Source organism: Electrona antarctica, assembly GCF_951216825.1.
Source record: "Electrona antarctica genome assembly, chromosome: 2".
Taxonomy (NCBI): domain Eukaryota; kingdom Metazoa; phylum Chordata; class Actinopteri; order Myctophiformes; family Myctophidae; genus Electrona; species Electrona antarctica.
The window spans coordinates 46894302-46915585 of record NC_136807.1 but is presented as its reverse complement, the minus strand read 5'-3'; the positions used below and the strand labels follow the sequence as shown (position 1 = coordinate 46915585).

At 43.6% G+C, this 21284-nt stretch overlaps 1 protein-coding gene across 1 annotated transcript in view; it reads left to right on the top strand.

Annotated features, from left to right (window-relative positions):
* Positions 1-13818: 13818 nt before the first annotated feature.
* Positions 13819-21284, top strand: part of camkvl (CaM kinase-like vesicle-associated, like) — a gene marked incomplete at its 3' end in the record, with an annotated part of 108579 nt that continues 101113 nt past the window's right edge. Inside the window, 1 exon segment of the mRNA XM_079515803.1 lies at positions 13819-13949.

Below are 21284 nucleotides of genomic sequence, written 5' to 3'. Positions count from 1 at the left end.
ATATACACGCGCACACACGCACGCACGCACGCACGCACGCACGCACGCACGCACACACATACACATACACGTACGCACGTGCACGCTACATACCACCATGTCTGTTTATTTCCTCTGTTGCCACAGAGCTGCCAGAGAAGAAGTGAAGTAATTACAGGCTGTCTCTGACCCGGGCTGGCCTACTACCCAGAGACCAGGACCAGAGGAGTGAAGTCTCATTTACTAGACTCTAGCTGTGGCAAATGGCGTCACTCCCCTTAAGTTTTAAGGCTATAGATAGATAAACTTTATTTCAGACACAATAGGTCCATACAAAACAGACGATGACAACAACAACAACAACACAAAGATAGCCTGAGCCTATAGCCTGTACCTACCAGACTGATTTAATTCCATAAAGCCCAGATAAGCTTTGGAAAACGAGCACTCCCAAACTCTGATACTTGGAAAAAATAATCACCTGCAAGGAATTTCTTGACAGAACATAACATGTCTATGGTGGCCTTTTATGTAACAAAAAACTTTGCAGATATAGAACGAGGGTAATTCAAGCTTTCTGTACAGCTGCAATGTTGGTGAGTTTAACGTCGTTTAATACAACCAGATTTGTATGTTTGGATGTATGGGCTGTCAAGGCCATGCAGAAAGTAGGGTTTTTTTGCCACTCAGTAGGTGTTGCCGCATAACATCCGGATACGATGATGTCACATGCATATAATAGCCTCTATAATACAGCATATGACATTATGTGGCTATCAGGATCCAACATTGGACTGGAGCCTATACCAGATGTCAGACTTGGCTCCAACATGGATCTCATGTGACCAGCCTGAGACATCGGTCATCTATTCGGCTACACTCTTACTCATGTCGCGTACGTTGTAAACAACCACTGTGTGCAACGAAACATAAATTAGACTTGAGGGACAGATGGAGATCAAATGGGCAAGGGAAAGGAAAAGGAGGACGTGGAGGGGGGATGATGGAGTGAGAGAATAACTGATGAGAGGGTTAATGATGAACGCGGCAGTGAAGGAGGAACAAATGAAAAAAGCAAATGAATGTGCAGGGCCTGAGTGGGATGGTGAGGTGGGATGGGAGGGGGAGGGCAAGCTTCCGACAAAAGGAAGTGGGCGATGATCCAGTGAAACAGACTGAGCTACCATCGGTGTGGTGTGCATGTGCGTGTGTTTGCATGTGTGCGTGCGTGCGTGCGTGCGTGCGTGCGTGCGTGCGTGCGTGCGTGCGTGCACTCATGTGCGTGTGAGTTGTGAGTGTCTGTGAATGTGCATATGTTTGCCTGCACATGATTAAGCAATAACATGATACAATATAAAAAATAATGAAAAGGGACTGCCAGTCAGTATAGCTGTCCTATATCTCTAATAATATTGTAACCTGATACCACGCTAGCACTATATGCATTGGAAGGGTAGATTGCAGGTTGTTGTGGATTTAATTCTAAATGAAGCCTGTAAGGAGTAAATCTGCATGCAAATCCATGTGCTAACCGTATACGCACGATAATTACAAGCATGTAAATTGACGAGCTAAAGACAACTGCGTTATTTATTTCCAAGATACCCTGCGCTTTAGACACGCAAGTGCTGAGAAACAGGTACACGCGCACGCACGCACGCACGCACGCACGCACGCACGCACACACACACACACACACACACACACACACACACACACACACACACACACACACACACAGACACACACACACACAGACAGACAGACAGACAGACAGACAGACAGACAGACAGACAGACAGACAGACAGACAGACAGACAGACAGACAGACACACAGACGCACACACACACACACACACACACAGATCATCAGTAAAGCAAGTTATGTAACATAATTTCAACATAGAGGCATATGCTGCACACAAAAATGCACATACATACAAAAACATTCACATTCACAAGTGATTATTTGACATGACCAGCTGGATTGGAAGTGACTGTTCAGTAGTGTTGCATATTGTGTACATTTTTAAGTAACAATTACACACACGGACTAAAAGGGTTTTAAACATGCGTTTATGTATTGACACTGTGAGGAACTTAAATGATTTGTGGTCAGTTGGTCACCTCTCTCCTCTGCAGTGCTGCAGGCAATCCTCTTAATTGGGATGTTGCCAAGCACTGTAGAGCATGAGGGGTGTTTGTTCATTATGTTTGTATTATGTTTTGTCTAATTTAATACTCTCTGAATGAATTGGGCCTGTGAAATATAGTGGAATCCGTTTGGAAATTCCTTTATGATTAAGAGTAATTGTTTATATAACTTGTGGGCCTTAGTTGCCCATAGTTGAGTTAATTGAGTTGACGATTACTGGTATGGTTTGCCTCGCCTGTTTAAAATGGCATGCATGTATGCTACAGGTGGGTGAGTTTGGTTTGGGGCTTTCAGGTGTCATCACCAGTGCCCTGGTCTACATTTTGGAGCCTCGTATAATAAACTCAGAAAGAGAGGATATAGTGTCCCCAGCTAAATTATTGATAGTATAGAAACCTTGCTATCAGGAAATCGACCCTTACAGATTTACAACTCTGAGACTCAACACATTTGTGCATTCTCAGAGTTATGGGGCCCCGGCCGTGGCCTATAAAGCAAAGCAAAGTTCTTTGTTTACCCAGGGTGAATGGACTAAGCTCCACAAACTTGTTTACAGCCAGACCCTGCTCATAGAACATTTCATGGTAGGGGTTCAATGCCTTGCTCAAGGGCACTTCAGCGGTGGTAATTTTAACGTGCCGGTCCGGGGATACGAACTGGCGACCTTCCGATAACAAGACCGCTCCGCAAACCGTTCGGCCACCGCTGCCCCTATTGCATACCGAAGTTGGGGTTCTTAAAATTAAAAACGTTTGAGAACCACTACTGCTCTAAAGGCAATTATGGACCAGAATCAGAATCATCTTTATTGTCACATCACAGTTTTACAAGTAAAAAAGTGTCATTAGGCCGCTGAGCAAATATCGCCCGTCGTCAGGCCGCTGAGCAATGCCTTAATTGCTCGGTGCCCTGATGGTCAACTAGTCCTAGGATACGCGGGTCCTGTCGGTCACATATAGGCTATACCTGAAAACTTTGCAGATAAATAGGAAGGTGCATTTCCATTTAGTGGTAACTGGTAAAATGGTAAATGGTGCATTTATACTGCACTATAATCCAAAGCGCTTAAGGCTTTACAATGTGCAATACATTGACCCTTTCACACGCACGCACGCACGCACGCACGCACGCACGCACACACACACACACACACACACACACACACACACACACACACACACACACACACACACACACACACACACACACACACACACACACACACACACACACACACGTACATTCACACACCGATGTGGCAGAGGAGCAGCCTATTAAAAACCAATAAAAAGGATTTAAAAAGATTGATTCTAAACCTAACAGGACTTTCAAATGGGTGTAATAATGTGAGCTCTGTCTGGTATATTTCTAAGTTGTAACCAAGCAATTGCTTTTTGTGATAGAGCAGACAGGACAGGAGAGCACCGGCCACTACAGTAATTAAGCCTGCTAGCGATATGCATTCGTCTTTCTGTCAGCCTGAGAGATAAATTGTCTTACTCTGGCAATGCTTCTTAAATAATAAATGTGAGATTTCTGATGTCGGCCTCCAAATGTAGATCTAAATAAAAACATTTACTCCCTAGCTTTTTGACATGGTCCTTGGTATTCAGTGCAGATGATTGTAATCATTTAGCTGACAATTTCTATCTCTCTGCAAGTTATGAGGGAGTTTGCAGAGAGTGCCGAGATTAAAGCCTAATTGTTCCAGATTTTGGGATGGGATTCAGAATGCATAGATGCTGGTCAGAGAGAGAGGGAGCCATTCGACCAGATGCCCACGGTAAGCAGACAGCTGAGAGAGACATTGCTCATTTGTATTGCAAAGATGCATACTGTGGAGAGAGTGGAAAGTGCCATGCAGTGCCGCTCTGTTGACCTCAGGAAGTTCTGAACCTGCTGTGCAGAATGTCAAAATATGTCCCCAAACATGTCCGAACAACCGGATATTTGACCCAAAAGAGAAATTTGACATTCGCCCGGGACCCAAACTAGTGAAAATAGCAGATCTACAATGCTCACAACACGTCACGATGTGACATGTTGTGAGCTTGTAGCTATTTTCACAATATTTATCTGTGGAAAAGAGTCAAACCGTTGTACTTACAGTATAAGTAAGACGTGCGAACGCGGGAAGCGAACGCAGCTCGTAAATTGCAATAACAACAATTAGAATAAATTACGTACTTTAAGGTTTTTTTTTGTTCATTCTTCTTTTTTTAAGATTTTTTTTACGATTTTATTTTTAAGTTACGTTTTTTTTTAACGTTTTTTCTTTTTAAGTTTTTTTTTAAGTTAAGTTTTTTATAAGTTAAGTTTTTTTGTATTAAGTTAAGTTGTGTGTGTGTGTGTGTGTGTGTGTGTGTGTGTGTGTGTGTGTGTGTGTGTGTGTGTGTGTGTGTGTGTGTGTGTGTGTGTGTGTGTGTGTGTGTGTGTGTGAGTGTTTTTGTTTGTGATACAGCTGCGCCCTCTGGTGGCGGCCGGGTGCCGGTGTTACAGCGTGACACACACACACACACACACACACAGACCGACAGACAGACATGATCTGCTGGGTCTCATAGTAAATGCTCACTGCGTTCGCAATAACATTAGTTAAGGTGCTAGAAAACACGTCAGTGCGTTTCTGACGTCAAGGGTGTCTTCAAAAATAAAGCCTTTTCGGAGGACTGAAAGAGAGCTCTCTCACCTCTCTGTCTCCATGGCTTGTGACCTTGAAGCCTGCATGGCGGCTAGCTCTGAATGGTAACGTTGGCATATTGAAATCCACCAAGCAAACCTAACCATGGCATGTCTCACTTGAGGCTGTTCTCACTCACTGTTCAAACTCATACCTAAAACCTATCCTACTCGTCTCCACGAGTAGGATAGGAGTGTGTGTGATGTTTGGCAAAATGTTTAGGACGAGTGATATAAACATGTTTGTTTGTTTTTTGCAAAGGTTTTCTTCATTGTGTTGAGGAAATGCAGAGTCAGATCACTCATAGCATCTCTGAGTTTAGAATTCTGGATGAGCAGGACATGTGCAGCATTTTGTCAAAGCATCCTGAAGACTTTGGAAGGCAATCTTAGCCAATCAGTGTAGAATCTGAGAAATCAAACAGACTCGTCTTGATCACATGACTACAGAGATCATGTATACCGATTTGCATGAGATTTGGATGAAATCTGTGAGACTAATATAAACAATGTGTTTTGCAGAAATCGGCCTCATGGTGGCGCTATAACCGGCAGATGTGGAGGGATGCAGGGAAAATGTTTTTCCATGCCTCTAGGGAGTGCGCATACAAAGTTGTACACAGAACGATGCAGTTATAGGTAAAACAGGAATTGCACTGTTATAGCGCCACCATGAGGCTGGTTTGGAAAATAAATTGTGTCATGTCGTCCTCAGCCTAGTGGAAATGTGCGTGTATAATTTCACGGAAATTGCACACTGTTTGTGATTTGTGGCATTTTGTTCGAAACGGACCAATCATGTGAGCTTTGGAAGCGAATCTTAGCCAATCAGGAAGGAAGATGGGAAATGGTGCAGATCCGTGTTGATCACATGACTATGGAGATAGTGTATACCGAATTGTGTGATGTATGGATTAAATTTGTACGAGTAATCTACAGAAATGTGTTTTGCCTAAATCGGCCTCATGGTGGCGCTATAACCGGCCGTTGAGGAATATTTGGGGCAGAGGTTCGTCGTTGGCATCCAGGGAGTGTGTGTGCAAAGTTTGGCATGGATCGGGCAAACGGTGCCGGAGATTAGCTGGTAACAGACGGACGGAAGGAAGGAAGGAAGGACGGACGGAAGGAAGGAAGGAAGGACGGACGCACACACACACGGACGGAGTGCAAAACATACTCTCTCCCCATGCCTTCGGCCTGGTGGAGACAAAAAGTAATTCACTGCACGTCATTGTGAGCCAATTGTCACTGCCAAAAGTGGCAGTGATCACATGACCTATATAGTCTTTATTGTCCCCAAAGGGATATTTGTCTTCACAGTCTGTTCAACAACAACAAAAACGACAAAAATAGCAGATCTACAAGCTCACAATGCATCGTGAGCTTGTACATCTGCTCTTTTCAAATGCTATTTTAAAGATATATTATACATTTGAAGTCTTGAAATGGGACATTCTGTGCAAAGAGTACTTTTACTTTTGGTACTTTAAGGACATTTTGATGCCAATGGCTTTGTACTTCAAGTACATTTTGAATTGCAGACCTTTACTTGTAACAGAGTATTTCCATATTGCAGTATTTATACTGTATTTTTACTTAAGTAAAAAAAAAAGTGAGTACTTTTTTCACCACTGGAATTGACAGTAAAAGAGACAGAGACATAAAACGGTGAAATCTGCCAGTACAGTACGTGGCATCAAGGCCACTGTGGCGGCTGTGAGAAACATCATTGTTCTGATCGACGTGCATTAGGCCAAACTGAGCTGGGGCCACACATGACTTTCATTGCCTCTATGAAAATCCTTCACTGGTTACAGCCAGGGCCAAAATAAACATAATACTGTAGATTAACAAAGACAACAACCTCAGGAAACAACATAATGAATTAACTAAATATACAACTCTGTCTAAACACCCTCAACAGTGCTTGCATTATGCAGCAGGACAAAGAGAATGATAGGGGAACGAACAGTAAGCACGCCAGTTTCCTTAAAGTAATGAACTGTTGTTGTTGTTGTTACTTTTGAGCAATTAGTCTATGTGCAATTAGGAGCAAGCGGAGCGACCATCGTGCGCCCCATTATACTGTCTGTACATCTTCATTGCTAGCAGCACAAAAGACTGTCAAGTCCATATTTATATAGACCAACATTATTAACAAGATATTTAAATTCTAATGGGCTGATTGGTTGGGTGTAAGTAGCAGTAAGCCACTAGTGGGGCTTTAAGACTAATTGTGTCTAATGTTTTTTTTTTGTCCACTCCTATAGCAAGCTCAATGGCAATCACCCCCTATGTGATTTATAGGTGATAGTGATCCATCAGTGTTAAGGTTTTGACAGCAATTTCTTCTTTTGTTTTAGTCATAGTCTTTTGATTAAAACTTCATTCATTTATCATTATCATCTGAAATGTTTTAGTTTCATACTTGCTGCAACGCGTTGTGAGCTTGTAGATCTGCTATTTTCAGAGCGCAGCACCGGAGCGCAACCAAACATAAAATGACTTTTCTTTGTGCTTCTACTGGATCTCTTCTCCACTAGTACCTTCCTAACATCAATATATTTAGTCGTAGTTTTAGTTTTCATTTAGCTTTTGTCAGTGAAAAAAGGTATCCAAACATTTTTCATCGTGGTTTTAGTCGACGAAATCAACACTGTGATCGATGTATGTAGACTGCAGACTCAGGCGCCCAAGCTCGCACTTGGAATGAATACATTTGCAACAAATGGAAGCTGCAGCAGACTCAAGGTCTCTCAGAGAATGTGTGTGGGCAAAGAGCCTGCAGGAGCCTTTACAAGAAGGCAATACCATATTTCTGGAGAGAGAGAGAGAGAGAGAGAGAGAGAGAGAGATGGATGATGTGACAGTGCTAAGAATAATTATGGGTTGGGCTGAAGTGGAACCCATGTTTGGTGAGAGGGGAGGTTTCGTGGTTCTCTGCCTCCAGAACCTTAGCTGTCCCAGCTACTAAATATGTGATGCTAATTAGGCTACAACAAATGGTGAACAAAGAAAAAGATAATAATAATTGTGGTCATCATTAAACATGAAAAAACATGCTTTCATCTGAACTCATTCACAATCACATTCAAACACAAAGGCACGCACGCACGCACGCACGCACGCACGCACGCACGCACGCACGCACGCACGCACACAAACACACTCAAACACACATGTACAATGTGCATGCACAATACACTGACACGTGCAATCACTACACACACACAAACCCGGTAGTTAGTTCCTGCGTCATTTACCATCTGTCAGACACACACACACACACACACACACACACACACGCGCGCGCACACGCACATGCACACGCACACGCGCACGCGCACACACAAACGCCACATTGGCTGTATGGGTCCGCAGTGGCACTGAACAAGATCCCATGCAGTGCAGCATGTAGGCTGGGCAATATCATATCATATCCATATCACAATATGAGACAAGATCGCCCTGGGTCAAATCTGGCGACCTCGGAACAGTCGCCACCAAGTATTCCTATAAGCGTAACCTCAGTAAAACTATGCCTAAACCTAACCTTATTCCTAAACATAACCTCAGTAAAACTATACCTACAACTAACCTTATTCCTAAATATAACCTCAGTAAAACTATGCCTACAACTAACCTTATTCCTAAACATAACATCAGTAAAACTATGCCTAAACCTAAGCTTATTCCTAACCTCAGTAATGCCTAAATCTAACCTTATATTATTCCTAAACGTAACCTCAGTAAATCTATGGCTAAACGGAACCTATAACCTTATTCCCAAATATGACCTCAATCAAATAAAAGAATACAAGAACTGCTGGGGGGCCAGCGGTCTGTGGGAAAAATTAGGTTGAGCGTGTTTAGGGGTGAGTCTTCGGGTTACCCTCTGGGCACAGGATGCACGGGTAGCGGTTTCGAGTGAAAATCAACCGATAATCACCAGTAGGTTACTAATCAAGACGATCTTATCGACCTACTGCACATGCTGGGAGCCTACTGAGAACGACCACCCACCTCATACTCTAACCCAGTGGTTCCCAAACTGTGGTGCGTGCACCCCTTGTGGTGCGCGAACGCCCTCTAGGTGGTGCGTGACATGAAAACAGCAAAACAGCAAAGTCCGGTAAAACATTGTTGTAAACATGTATAGAGCAGCTGTGGGAGTAGTATACAGCAGCTGCATGTCTCTCAGTGCAGTGACATTCTGTGATCATTTGCCAATCACATTAAAAAATATATTTTTTCGGCCAAATACAACGAGACTGAGCATTGGTCAGCTAGGTCAGGAGGTAACAGGGGGTGCACGGCCAAAAAGGTGTGGGGACCACTCCGCAAGCATGGAGCAGCGCAGTCACTTCCGTGTTTCCTGATCGCAGCCAGTAGGCTCCCAGACTACATGCAGTATAGCTCGATAAGAACGTCTTGATAAGTAACCTGTGATTATCGCTTGATCACATTCGGTGGCAGGGGAGCATGGCACCTGGGCTGGCACATGATGGGGAGCATGGCACCTGGGCTGGCACATGATGGGGAGCACGGCACCTGGGCTGCTGGCACACGATGGGGAGCATGGCACCTGGGCTGGCACATGATGGGGAGCATGGCACCTGGGCTGGCACATGATGGGGAGCACGGCACCTGGGCTGCTGGCACACGATGGGGAGCATGGCACCTGGGCTGGCACATGATGGGGAGCATGGCACCTGGGCTGGCACATGATGGGGAGCATGGCACCTGGGCTGGCACATGATGGGCAGCATGGCACCTGGGCTGGCACATGATGGGCAGCATGGCACCTGGGCTGGCACATGATGGGCAGCATGGCACCTGGGCTGGCACATGATGGGCAGCATGGCACCTGGGCTGGCACATGATGGGCAGCATGGCACCTGGGCTGGCACATGATGGGGAGCATGGCACCTGGGCTGGCACATGATGGGGAGCATGGCACCTGGGCTGGCACATGATGGGGAGCATGGCACCTGGGCTGGCACATGATGGGGAGCATGGTAAATGGTAAATGGTAAATGGTGCATTTATATAGCGCCTTTATCCAAGGCGCTTTACATAGATTGTGCATTACATTCACCCATTCACACACACATTCATACACCGATTGCGGCGGAAGCCATGCAAGGTACCAACCAGCACATCGGGAGCAATTTGGGGTTCAGTGTCTTGCCCAAGGACACTTCAACATGTAGACAGGAGGAGCCGGGATTCGAACCGCCGACCCATGGATCATTGGAGGACCTGCTCTACCTCTTGAGCCACAGTCGCCCACATGGCACCTGGGCTGGCACATGATGTGCTGCCTGGTACATCACCTATATGCCACCCCATCATGCAGGCCGACCGCCTGGACATGCCACTGGCCCTATAGCATAATATACAGTCCTCCACACATGCAGTATAAAGGCATATAGAGCGTCGCAGTCCCGCCCCCTTTCATGACGACGCCAGGCCCAGGAAATAATTCCCAATGCATTTTTCCCACAGACATTTCAAAAAGTATTTATTTAAAGACCTTTTAAGCGTCGTACAAAGCGAGTCGTGACAAAATCATGACAATAAACACAATATTTTGGACCAGACAAATATTTACAAAGAAGAAAAACTAGAAAAAAAGCGGGCTGTATATACTTATTTTTGTATGCTGTTTGTTGCAACGACCATTTCATGTGAACTCTGCAAGGTGAATACAAACTTATTGGATTGTGCATCAAAAGACTGTTGGTTTTTCAGAACTTTTTACTATTTTTGAGCTGGTTCAGTGCCATTTTTGGGCCCACACTACCTTCACACTGTGTGACATTGTTGCTCTGAGAGATGGTCGATTTTGCTATTTATAAAGCTCACCTCAGCATCTAGGTAAGAATCGTCAAGTGCCTTTTTAGCCATTAGTTGGATTTTCTTGGCTTGTGATGGTGATTTGTGGTAGGCTTGAGAGACTGACCTAAGATGTGTTCTTGCCTTGGAAACTAAGGGGGAGGTACTAGATTTACTTTTGCCTCTACCCTTCTTTTTGGGAAGCATCGCTAAGGCTACCTCCTCAGTCGATTTCATCAGACTGTCATACACATCTTCTACATTATCTGCGTCAATATCAACAGATGAGAGTGACTGGAATTTGTTGTTATACTTCAAAGTGAAACTCATTGCAAGGTCTTGATTACAAGAGACCTCTTTCCAATCAATTGTCTTCATAGGGTGTGGCTCAGAATTTTGGAGGATCTAAGACTGAGTTCTACAGTAACAGAAACAACTCTATGGTCGGAACCAACAAAACTGAAACTCGAGTAGGATCTGGAATCTCGAATACTGTTTCTCCACTTTGTACGATGGATGAGATAGTCAATCTGAGCGCGCTCTCCTGAGGGATATTCAAAGGTCCAAAGTTGTCCCTTTGGCTTCATGAAGCTGGTGTTGGTGCTGAAGAGATTAAACTCCTCCATGAAGTCCTTAAGAAGTTCCCCATTGCGATTCGTTTCACTATTAAAGGTGAATCTCACTTCATCTGGGCCTAATTTGGCATTGAGGGCACCAGCAACAACAACACTAATAACAACAATAACAATAACAATAACAATAACATTAACAGTACAGTACAGTACAGTACAGTACAGTACAGTACAGTACAGTACAGAGCAGCACAGCACAGCACAGCACAGTACAGTACAGTACAGTACAGTACAGTACAGTACAGTACAGTACAGTACAGTACAGTACAGCATACTGTTCCTGCTAGGGTGCCACATTTCCGGCTTCCGAGCAACTTGGGATATAGACACATTGCACTCAGCCAGGTTGCCAACTTTGCGCTTTCAAAGCAAATGCATATATGAAAACATCACGGGTCACCATGTTTGCTTTTCCAAGTAAAAAACTAAACAAAAAATACGCATCACCCGCCCGCTGTTGCCTTCTTCCCTTTTGCGACGCGTGGTGTTAGGAAGGCCCGCGAAATTCTAGTAGACTCCACGCAGTAAAAGGCACCACATGTTCAACCATGCAGTGCATCAGCCTCTGGATGTATTTATGGGGTTAGAAGGCACGCATTAGTATAGATCAATCTAGGAGTTGAAAGGTTTAATCTCCCTCAATCCCCCCTCTCTCTCCCCCCCATCTCTCTCTCTCTCTCTCTCTCTCTCTGCCTCTGTCTTTCTCTCAACTGACCCAACTGTCTGTCTGTCTGTCTGTCTGTCTGTCTGTCTGTCTGTCTGTCTGTCTGTCTGTCTGTCTGTCTGTCTGTCTGTCTGTCTGTCTGTCTGTCTGTCTGTCTGCCTGCCTGCCTGCCTGCCTGCCTGTCTCTGTGTGTGTGTGTGTGTGTGTGTGTGTGTGTGTGTGTGTGTGTGTGTGTGTGTGTGTGTACGCGCATGCATGCGTGCGTGTGTGTAGCCCTATATTTGCCAAAAAGTGATGTCATTGTCAACAACATGAGCTAGCAATGTGCTGTCTAATGAAATGATGAATGTCGAGGTATAATCCCCTGTGTGTTTTTTAATCCAAACCACTCCCAATCCGCAGGTCGACTGCTGAACTCCGGTGTCCGGACAGCCTGGGAAAAAATAAAGAAGTGGACACACACACACACACACACACACACACACACACACACACACACACACACACACACACACACACACACACACACACACAAATACACATTGGCCCCTTCAGTTCAGTTCTTTTTGGTTCTTAGTCCATGAGCCAAAGCTAAATTGGAACGTTAATTATGAATTGAGTGGGCATAACCATACCTATATTAGATTGTTATCACCATGAAACTTCCCCAATTGAGTACTTACACGAAGACAATGATTTATTGTATTACAAATTGTACATGTTTAAATATGCAAATGAGGCATTATGTAGGAAAATATGCAAACTAATCGAAAATATGAAAAAGCTACTACTGTAGAAGGGTTATCATGTATTAAGTTACTTGTTGTATTAAAATTGAATATAGGAGGTCTAGTTTTTCCAACCAATTTTGGAGCTCTGGCTCATGGACTAAGAACCAAAAATAACCGGTTCCCATTGGGAACCAACCGGTGGAAAGGGGTCATTGTGATGGGCCATGTCAGTCTGACTCACACGTTGATGGACAGGAGAAGTAGACCCATATAGACCAGCATGGTTCTCAACCAGTGGTCCTTGAGGGGTTCCAGGTGGTCCCCAGCTAACTCTCAATAATTTAAATTATTGTTAAACATCAGCATTAGGTCTACCTAATTTACAAGAAGTCTACACCACACAATACAATTAGAGAATGTACAGAACTGTTATTTTGATCAAGTTTGCCTGTTATCTCTCCTATGGTACCACATCAATACAGTCTGGAGTGGACACAATCTTATCCAATGACAACATAATAGCCTATAAACCTAATCTAAGGTTTGGGTCCTCCGAGATGCTAAATATCATCAAATGGTGGTCCGTGGCTCAAATGCTGAATAAATAATGGACCTTGATATGAAAAAGGTTGGAAACCACTGATATTTTAGACCCATATATGTTGGTAGCCCAAACATGTCAGAATCTAAAAAAACCTCTACGAGAGTCTAAATGTTTGGGCTAATATTTTGGTTGCAATGGTTGGCCCACAAAACTGCCTGCCAGTGCCATCACGTGCCAACTAACGTTCTGCGTTTGCACCTTGCACGTTGTTTGTGTGTGTGAGAGAGAGAGAGAGAATTGAGAGCGCAGATTATGTATTCCTCATGGGTGGGAGAGAGACAGTAAGTCAGTGCGTGAGTGAGAGAGAGTGGGCGAGTGGGAGGCAGCAGGGTTGAAACAAGCAGCAAACTATAATTCCCACCGAAGAACCAACGGACGGTATTAAAGCGAGAGCAGCTGTTGGCTATCCGCTCAGCGAGCCCTGGTACACATCAAATCAAATCAACATCAACATCATAGATAAATCATAAATCAGCTGTTCAGCCACCAGAAACTGAAGCTAGCCTACAATCGGGAGGAGAGAAACTAAAGAGAGAGAGAGACCTTTGCTTCGCTGAAGTTTAGGACAACAAAACAACAAGAAAGGAACCAAAGTTTCAGTTTGGATTGGGCTGAGAGAGAAGAACACCTGTGTGCACTTCTTTCCACAACGCTGCGACAGAACTAGGTAAGCCACGCTTGAAACAAAACAAAAACATTATCATTTCGTTTATTTAGCAACGAAGGGGTCGGTAGATTTCAATCTCCGCTCCAGAAACAGCAGATGGTGTTTTCTTCTACGCTGCGAAATTGTGCTTATTGCGTACTAGACTGACTGACTGACTGCCAGTGACTGGGGCTGTCCGCGTGCGTAAAAGTACTGCAGTGGAATCTTTCTTATGATGATGATGATGATGAGAGTAGTAAAAGTGACTGCACGCTGCTCTCACTTTTTATATAATGTATTAAGATAGCCTAGCCCTAACCTACTTGTTTGGGTTTTTTTGTTGACTCAAAGTTGCATGCAGTAATTTTTTAAACTCCGTTTGGAACACATGAATAAACGATAGTAGTCGACTATGACGCGATGTAGCTTATCATTATGTGTCATGATAATCATAATTTTCCACTGTGTGAGTGTTAGTGTTATGTAGTCTGACTGTTGAAGATGTAGCTGTAGACAGACAGGTGGTTCATTAACAGTCAGTCACTCGTCGCAGCATTGTCTCTTTTTGATACGCAGAAGTGTGTCCCTGTGTATGTGTATGTGTCCAAGCACGGACAGCTGAAACACCTCGCTAATTCCACTGGATGGCACTGTTGAGCAGCATCTCTCTCTCTCACACACACACAGACCATGGAAGAGTACGGTACAGTACATGTACATGTACATGTACGAGTATAGTATAGTACAGCACAACTCAGTTCAGACAGGTCTGATTTTCTTTACTAAAGCTGTGCTCGTTGGGCACTGGTCTTCTTGGAACAATGAAAGTTGGATAATGCAGTTACTATGTCTGTGTCCCTTTTATGCCCATATATGGAGTTCTTTGTCAGGCATGCCCAAATATGGAGTCTATGCGGATGTCAGAACATCGTTGTGATGTCAGAACAGAGCTATAGGGGTGATCAGGTCCAGAGCCCGGGCAGAGGATTGTGATGTCAGAACAGGCCAGCTCCATATATGGAGATCAGGTCCAGGGCCCGGGCAGAGGCTGTTGTGCATGGTTCTGGACAACCAGCTTCGGCTATCCGACGGACTAGACACCGGGCACTGACTGCACTCCCTGCGGGGGTGTGGAACACGTGTGTTGAATTTGAAGTCAGTGGGGCAACAGTTTTCGAGCTACGTGGATTACAGATGTATACAGATACACGTACTTACACACAGAGGCATTTATAGATGAGATGTCACATGAATTTCACATGTTTACTGTATAGCCTACTGTCAGGATGATACAGGTTTTTGTTTTGAGGGATTAGAGAGAAAGAACCCCAACAGTGTTTTAGCACTTTCTTGCTAAATGGAATACCACCACACTTCTGAAATGGCCTTGTCATACGCCTCTCCTCTCCTCTCCTCTCCTCTCCTCTCCTCTCCTCTCCTCTCCTCTCCTCTCCTCTCCTCTCCTCTCCTCTCCTCTCCTCTCCTCTCCTCTCCTCTCCTCTCCTCTCCTCTCCTCTCCAACTACTCTTCCTCCTCACACACCTCCTCACACACTCCTCTCATCTCCTCTAATCCTGTCTCCTCTCCTCACCGACGGTGCATGCATATGCTGCTGCTGCAAAGATGCAAAACAGCTGTAGTTTGTCTAATTAACACGTGTTAATTATATCCTCGTTTGGAAACACCCAACACTATTATTGTCAGCAGCGCACTCACTGACAATAATCTCAAAGTGAATCAGGTGTGTGATGATAACCGTCCCCATTAGTGGCCACCACCAATGAATTGAATACGAAGGACCCCGATGGAAACGAGCCATAGATGGGCTTTCTTGGGAGTCAAATCATCTCCGCAGATCTCGTATTGAACTGTGCTTTTGTCTTTTTCCTGTGCTTTTTTTCTGCAAACTGTTAACCCCTTTTGGTGTTAGCATTATGTTATGCTTTAGCTATTGAAAAATAGCAGATCTACAAGCTCATAGCGCGCCACCGAGTGGCGCGCTACGAGCTTGTAGGTCTGCTATTTTTGAAAAATCGACTGACATAGAAACATAGCTTTTTCAGAAAACTGTCAGGATTTAGAAGACATTTTTAGAATCTGATCTCAGGTCAAAATGGGTTAATAAAGGGCTCATCGCCATGCTGGCTTGTGGTGGACATTTATGTCAAAATGAAAGTTTTGCCACAGACATACAAAATGAGTATAGACCAGTAAGACGCCTGAGGGCGAGAAGGTCACGTGCACGCATCCGCCTGGATGACGGCAGACTGCTGGGCGAGCGCTGGCACTTTGACATGGGGTGGCGGGGTCAGATCAACATATGGAATGAATTCTGTACTGGCCATATAATATGGAGCGTGTCTTGAGTGTACAGGGTTTGATGAGGTCAGATCAACATATGGAATGTCAGAACAGGTCCGCTCCATATATGGAGATCTAAGGGTGGCAAGCGGGGGCAGTGTCTTGAGTGTACAGGGTTTGATGAGGTCAGAGGAGGTCCGATCAACATATGGAATTAATTCTGTATTGGCCATATATGGAGCGTGTCACGGGGCGTGACGGACAGACAGACGGACGGACGGACTGACCAACGGGAGATGCAGGTTTTCATAGTTAACTGCGACCTATGGTCGCAACAAACACAACGAGCTAGACCTCAACGACCATTACAGGTCTGTAACTCTGAGAGTGTACCATTTGGTACTCAGATTTGGTTCCACTTGACAAGTTATTCCACATAACTTGTCAGAGTTATGTGGATGCCCAAATGAAAGTATACTTCTTTCTTTTGAGATATTTGTTGTTTACATAAGACCAAAATATTCTGTGGGTCTTGAAAGATTAGTGCAGTGGCTGCACTGTTCTGTTAAATAATGAATTTCCCAAATCAATCAAAATGGTTATGAAACCATTACCAATGACATTCAAAGTATGTTTGATTATTTATTTTTTTGCGATGAAAAACAGATTCCCAGCCCAGCAGACCCACTGGCCTCAATAACTTGCTCCAAATTTGATCTAAGTTGATGGATGAGGAAAAATGCAAGAGAGAAGAAACTCACATTCCCTGATCAGCATCTCACACAGCTGAGTGTTAATTTAATCAAAACAGAAGATATTTTCAGATGGGGGCGAGTCCGTGGCCAAATACATTATTCATGTGGGGGTCCTTGAGATGAAATAGTTTGAGGACCAAGTGGTGGGGTTCTCAACCTTTTCAAGCATCTCCAAAATAATCATATTAAGAACCCCGTCCTGACAAGTGATTTGGAATTAAATTCAAGTTTGACTCTGTTCCACAGATACATATTGTGAAAATAGCTGATCTACAGCTGATCTCCCAATGACTCGCGCTTGGAGGCGTTGGGAGGGAGCTCCGAGCTTGTAGATCAGCTATTTTCACATTTTTGAGGGGCGTTCAATTTTGTTTTAAAAACGCCATTGACAATGAAGGGAAAATGTACTTCATCTTGTCCCTAACACAAACATTAAATGCCATTAACAATAAAGATAATTTAATGTTTGTGTTTGCACTGTTTGTTTTACACCACCATTACATCACCTAATCAACACGAGTTAGACTTTAATATATTGGCGCCCCTCACTTCACACAGGTGTGATTTTTAGCTTCTTTATTATATTATTTGACAATTTGGTCAATGTTTGAGCAGTTTTTATAGTAGTTTGTTGATTACTTTTGATGCAGTAATCAGGGCTTGACATTAACTTTTTGAGGCACTTGTCCTTCGGACAAGTACATTTCCCATTCACTTGTCCGGGCACTAAAGTCACTTGTCCGGAGCACGAGGACACAAATAGGCCTACATTTTAAATCAACTAACTGTAAGTGGGTTTCACTTGGTGAATACATGTTTGAATATTAGGTGAATATTCTAAGTTTTCAAGTAAATAGCCCTAGATTAGAATGTCTATGATCTTACATTTATTTCACGTGTTTTACTTGGTGAATACATGTTTGAATATTAGGTGAATATTCTAAGTTTGCAAGTAAATAGCCCTAGATTAGAATGTCTATGATCTTACATTTATTTCATGTGTTTTACTTGGTGAATACATGTTTGAATATTAGGTGAATATTCTAAGTTTGCAAGTAAATAGCCCTAGATTAGAATGTCTATGATCTTTTTATTTCATGTATTCCAAATACACAGCCATAGATCAGTCCTATCCGCACACAGTTACCAGACTGACCTCGTCGGCATTTAAACTTATAGCACTGCCTGTGCACCCACCCAATAATTAATTCCTAAGACTTGGAGTCATTTTGGGGACTAGTTTCATATTAATTTGAAAGTTCTGGCACATTCTGGCAGAAAATGTGTATTTAGTCAAATATCTCCACTTTTCCACGAGCTGCACACGGACAACATTCTCTCCGGCGAGGGGCCCCTGAATGAGTGCAGAGGGGCCCCTGAATGAGTGCAGAGGGGCCCCTGAATGAGTGCAGGACTGAATATATCAAAATACAGTTACCCAACACCAATCGCAACACGCAACTGTTAATTGTGTGCGCCATAATGTTTGTGCTTCCCAAACATCGACTGTTCTCAAAGGAAGTTTTTATATATTTTCAGTCAGCTTTTCCTCATGTAAAAGTGGCGATATTTTACATAACATATGTTTTCTGCCAGAACTTTCACATGGATATGAAACTAGAGGACTATACCTGACTCAAAGTCTTAGGAATTAATTACTGGGTGAGTATAAAATGTAACCAAATGGACCCATAATGGTTACATTTGTAGTATGCTCTCAAAGTAAAATGAACATCACTTATTGTTTTTTTACTGTATAGCAGCAGGCGCCTCGGCTCTGACTGTAAAGCGACAACGCTGCCACATCTCTCACGCCTATAACGCCAGTCTGTTGCGTTCTCAGCTTTCAGGAGGAATCAGCTGATCTACACCATCTACAGTTGGAGGCCATCGATATTGTCCTTTTCTTTTTGCTGAGGTTTGCGTGATCTGCGCAAAACCCCTTTTGGTGTTTTAAACATTATGTTATAATTTAGCTATTGAAAAATAGCAGATCTACAAGCTCATAGCGCGCCACCGAGTGGCGCGCTATGAGCTTGTAGGTCTGCTATTTTTGAAAAATCGTGAAAATATTTATTTCAGAAAACTGGAGGATTTAGAAGGATTTTTTTTAAATTTTGAGGTCAGGCCTAAATGGGTCAAATGATAAGGGACAATATCGGTGGCACCCAACTGTACCTCTCTCAATGTCCATGTACAGTACATTATACAGTGTATGTGTGCCTTCATTTGCTTGCGTGACTGTGAATCCATCCTTTTCCTGCATCTTTCCACGTCCATCACAAGCCACAAGCCAGCATGCAGGCGGTGACCTATGATGTAGAAATGAGATGAGACCTTTATTGACTGTGGAAATTCAGGCTCCAAGGACAGTACAACGAAAACAGATCACAGGACAATTAGGGAAAAACGTCCCGTAGAGTGTAGATAACAAAGGACATTGCATATCCAAACATTTCACACCGTCCGTGAGAATGTACAAACACTCCTGTGTGTCAAACCTGGACTATGATGAGGAGACATCACAGTCAAGGCAACACTATCAGTGAGGTGGCAAAAATAAAATAAAAAAGGTAGAAATGCTGCCATCCATCCATCTTTTATTGTTTTTTAATCATTTATTTTGAGATCTTTCCAACATTTAGACAAGAGAAGAACAGACTCAGACTTACATAGAAGACAGTGTACACACACATAAAAATAAATAAAAGAAACGCATAATACAATTAATTCTTTCTCTGCCGCTAGCTGTTAGCATAAAGGAAGTTAACCTATGCCGGCTGCGTTCACTTTAAGAGAAGGAGTTTGCCTCCCCCCTGCCCCATACACACACTTTAGTATCATTAGCACAAGCACACATCGGAGATGTTTACCACTCTGTCGAGAGGTAAACATCTCCGTCTACATGTCGGAGCAACGATTACAAAGTCACAAATTACATCCGAACTTTGTGTGGCTGAAGATCCACCACGAACAGCTCTCCTTGATTCCAACTTATGGAGGTTTGAAAATCCTGCTCGTAACCGAGGCAAACGGACATCAGATTTAACGTCCCATATGTAGCTGGTGTTGGCGGTTAAAAGCTGCCGAGGGGGTCAACCATTATATACACTGTATACTGTACACTGTATACACAGTATACGTTGGGGTCCGTATATATATATATATATATATATATATATATGGACTTAGCAAATAACGTCCCCTAGCTGGGGGTTACGTATATATACAGACATGGGAGAAAAATAATTAAACGGAAGAAAATAAAAAATAATATTCAAGTGGTAAAAGCTTGAGAAATGGGGGAACAATGTGACACATTCTAAAAAAGGCTGCAGTGCCCCCTGTGTGCTTGTGCCCAAAATGAGGGTGGGATGTCATTTCATGATAAAACGGTCAGGCTAAAGATCATGAACCAGCCAGAATCAACTACACAGTCCATCCATTGAATCTACCTACTGCACATACCTGCTGGCTTGCATGTCAGTCTGCCGGTTTTAGTTGGACTGTCACTGTACGTTCGTCTATTCACCAATCTGTGATTTTTCTGAATCTCTCTCTCTCTCTTTCTCTCTCTTCCTTTGTCTTTCTCTCGTTTTTCAGAGCTGTGTTGTTCTTTAGTGTACGTCCACCTGTCAGTTGTGGTGGTACTGTATCTCGTTTGAGCCTCTCTCTAGAGATCTCATTTAGAGTGTGTGTGTGTGTGTGTGTGTGTGTGTGTGTGTGTGTGTGTGTGTGTGTGTGTGTGTGTGTGTGTGTGTGTGTGTGTGTGTGTGTGTGTGTGTGTGTGTGTGTGTGTGTGTGTGTGTGTGTGTGTGTGTGTGTGTGTGTGCTCAGCTAAGTCTACTATTGCTGCACGGCTCTGGACAAACACAGATAACTAACACACACACACACACACAAACATGCAACATTTCACAAAGGCGGTAAACCATCCAAATAGAGATGATCCAGTACACTACAGTAGTGTGTGTGTGTGGATATCTATATATACTTTTATGGATGCATTGGTTTTGGGGAATCTTAATTTATTGGTTCTCTAAGGTTAGAGTAAGGTAGGTCTAACATTAGTTTATTTTTCTCGGGTTACGGTTAGAGTTGGGCTTATAGTAAAGTAAATGAAACATCTACTGGATGTTTAAATTTGGACACATCATCGGTGTTGTAACCTGGAATCGCTGGGTGTTTCTGGGTCTTGCAACAGAGACACACGCTCTCCTCCAGGCGATCCGACAAAGGCTGAGCAGACCCTGGCCTGTGTCCAAGTGGCACGCTACAGCCCCACACTGTCTCTTGGTTC